The sequence below is a fragment of the Bubalus kerabau genome, chromosome 12 (genome assembly GCF_029407905.1).
Source record: "Bubalus kerabau isolate K-KA32 ecotype Philippines breed swamp buffalo chromosome 12, PCC_UOA_SB_1v2, whole genome shotgun sequence".
Classification (NCBI taxonomy): domain Eukaryota; kingdom Metazoa; phylum Chordata; class Mammalia; order Artiodactyla; family Bovidae; genus Bubalus; species Bubalus kerabau.
Genome location: NC_073635.1, coordinates 22,435,446 through 22,438,930, shown reverse-complemented (window position 1 = coordinate 22,438,930; position 3,485 = coordinate 22,435,446). Strand labels below are relative to the sequence as shown.

The 3,485-nt window shown below is 45.9% G+C and overlaps 1 long non-coding RNA gene across 1 annotated transcript; it reads left to right on the top strand.

Annotated features, from left to right (window-relative positions):
* The first annotated feature begins 110 nt into the window (after positions 1-110).
* Positions 111-3,485, top strand: LOC129624409 (uncharacterized). Its single transcript, XR_008700937.1, has 3 exons — positions 111-315; positions 1,442-1,553; positions 3,447-3,485. It is a non-coding gene; the product is annotated as an uncharacterized LOC129624409 (long non-coding RNA).

Genomic DNA, 3,485 nt, shown 5'->3' with positions numbered 1-3,485 from the left:
GGTACTTCTGTTCCGGATTCTCCCGGAGCCTAGCCGCTGCCCCCAGGCGACTCCACACCCCAGAGGTGGAGTCAACTGAGGTCAGCGAGGGTGTGGCGCAGAGGGTGGAGGGACCCTGATCTCCCAGCTGAGAGTGGAGGAAGCTATCCCAGCTGAGAGTGGAGGAAGTGCAGATGCTGCCGATGAAGCGCAGAACTGACCCCAGGGTGCGGCGTCTTAGGGACAAGAACTCGACCCTCGGTGATGAACGGTCGCAGCGTTCATCATAGTATTCTCAAAGTGATCCATGGCCGCCATGGAGGTTAAAAAGCCAAGGTACCGTGGGCACGCGGTCCGATAAATTAGTAATTCTTTTCAGTCTGTTTTTGACGGAGAGTCAAAACGCAAACCATATATGTTTCATTTATCCAAAATGGCCTGAGAGATTGAAAAAAAAAAAAAAGATGCAAGAGAGAGACGTGGCTTTTTCTGCCCCTTACGAAGGCAGTGAACAGTGACCCAGAAGAGACGAGGGGTTCCACAATCTGGAAGGCCATGAGTCGTGGGGGGAAAAAAAAAAAATGCCGGCTTTTAGGTCACATGGAAACCTTTAGCTTAGAATTCCATAGTGTCGGTTGAATAGCGTGTGTGTGTGCCAAGTCGCTTCAGTCGTGTTCGACTCTTTGCGACCCTATGAGTCCGCCAGGCTCCTCTGTTCATGGGATTCTCCAGGCAAGAATACTGTAGTGGGCAGCCGTACCCTCCTCCAGGGGATCTTCCCAACCCAGGGATTACCACCACCCCGCCGCCCCGCCCCCGTCTCTGATGTCTCCTGCATTGGCAAGGCGGTTTACCACTAGCGCCACCTGGGAAGCCCTCCGTTGAATATTAACGTCGACATTTTCCCTGACACTTCAAAAAAGAATCAAGATTGCTAGGGGATTTTTTTGTGATGCTGTAAACGTTGAGCAGATTTTACTAAGATCCACTAACCCTGGCAGAACCCTTATGACAATGCTAAATATAGTACACTCAGGGATGCTTTCGTTTTTGTTTTTTTTTTTCCCCTCTGCCTACAAGAAATACACTCTATTGCTTGGCTGTGAGGTTGTTTGTTTTTCTTCGTGTTGAGATATAATTGACACTCAGCATTAAGTTTAAGGTGTGCAGTGTAATGATTTGACTCACATACATTATGAAATGATTACCACAATAAAGATAATTAATAGAGTAGTTCTAACTGGCCACAAATTAAACTGTAAGAGAAATTCAGTACAATTCTAAGAAAAATAAAATAGACCTGTCCTTTGAAAAACGGTGACTTGTGCAACTGTCCAGAGCAATCATTTATGAAAGGAACAAAAGCGTGGCCTAGAAGAAAATGTTTTCCTCCTCCTTTTCTCTGGTGTCGATTTACTCACTGGTCATTTTCTTCCCTACCCCCTTGAAATGCACTTTCTAGAGCCCAACGCCTTTGGCTGCTGCTACTGCTGCTAAGTCGCTTCAGTCGTGTCTGACTCTGAGACCCCATAGACGGCAGCCCACCAGGCTCTCCCGTCCCTGGGATTCTCCAGGTAAGAACACTGGAGTGGGTTGCCATTTCCTTCTCCAATGCATGAAAGTGAAAGTGAAGTCGCTCAGTCTGTCCAACTCTTAGGGACCATGGACTGCAGCCTACCAGGCTCCTCCGTCCATGGGATTTTCCAGGCAAGAGTACTGGAGTGGGGTGCCATTGCCTTCTCTGAATACCTTTGGCAAGAGGCAGTAAATCAACTGAAAGAGGTCCAGATATACATCAGTGACTTTGTCCTAAATGTCTCATGAAATTCTACACTAATTGATTTGACAAGTCTGCCATGAAAATGAAAAAAAAAATCATTCTATATTCCAGTTATTGATTGCTACATAACACACTACCCCAAAATTTAACTTAATGGCTTAAAACAACAATTTATTATCTTTCATGATTCTGTGGTTGACTGGGCTGAGTTGGGTGGTTCCTGCTTGAGGTCTCTCATGTGGTCACAGTCAAATAGCAGTTAGTCTGAACTGGATGTCCAAAACAGTTTTTTCATTCATATATTTGATGGCTTAGATGGAATGACTGGAAGATACAGGCTGACTGGGCAGTTCTTCCCCACCCCACTCTCTGTCCACATGGCCTCTGAGATATAGCAGAATATGCCAGCCCAAAATATGCCCCTTTGGTGTAAAGATTATTTTGAGCTGTAAGCATTTAAGAAGAAACAAACACACCACCCCCCCAACCTCTCTGCCCTCCCTATGTCTGCTCAAAAGCAGGATATAAATTTGCAAAGGTGTCCCCTCCCTCCTCTACCAGGAAGGACAAAAATTAATCACTGAAGACAACTCTAGACCCTTGTTGGCCCAGAGATGGCTCAAAAGGAATCCACATGACCAACTTTACTCACTAACCTCTATCTTTCATTAGTTCCCATATATGTTTACCTTCTTACAATATGCTGCCCTAGAAACTCAAATCATTTGCTATGGTTTTGTCCCATCTCTAAAACTGTATTGCTTTTTGTTACAATGCTCTATAACCCAGAATTTTAACCACTCTTTTGAGTTACTCATCTCTGAGTGCTCCCATATATATGCATGATGCATGTGTTAATAAATTTCTGTTTTTCTCTTGTTAACCTGTGTTTTGTCAGTTTAATTTATAGAGGCCCAGCCAATGAAGCGATGATGGGTAGAAGGAAAACAGATCCTTTTCCTTCCCTATACCTCTCTACTTGGCTAGCTTGGGCTTCCTCACAGCATGGCACCTTAGGGCATTTGGATTTCTTACATGGAAGCTGGCTTGCCTTGCAATGAGGATTCCACAGATGTGGGCTAAAGTTGCACAGCTTTTTTTGACCTAGCATTAGAAGTCACCTAGCATCACTTTTCGGAGAAGGCAATGGCACCCCACTCCACTACTCTTGCCTGGAAAATCCCATGGATGGAGGAGCCTGGTAGGCTGCAGTCCATGGGGTTGCTAAGAGTCAGACACGACTGAGCGACTTCACTTTCACTTTTCACTTTTCACGCATTGGAGAAGGAAATGGCAACCCACTCCAGTGTTCTTGCCTGGAGAATCCCAGGGACAGGGGAGCCTGGTGGGCTGCCGTCTGTGGGGGTCACACAGAGTCGGACACGACTGAAGTGACTTAGCAGCAGCAACAGCAACAGCATCACTTCTATGATATTCTATTGGTAAAAAAAAAAAAAAAAAAAAAATCAGTTGCAGGGCCAACCCATGTTCTAAGGGACAGAACTATGCATGTGCGTGCTAAATTGCTTCACTCATGTCCGACTCTCTGCGACCCTTCGGACTGTAGCCTGCCAGGCTCCTTTCTCCATGGGATTATCCAGGCAAGAATACTGGAGTAGGTTGCCATGTCCTCCTCCAGGGGATCTTCCTGACCTAGGGATCGAACCTTTGTCTCCTGCACTGACAGGTGAGTGCTTTACCACTGGACTACTGGAGGAAATTACAT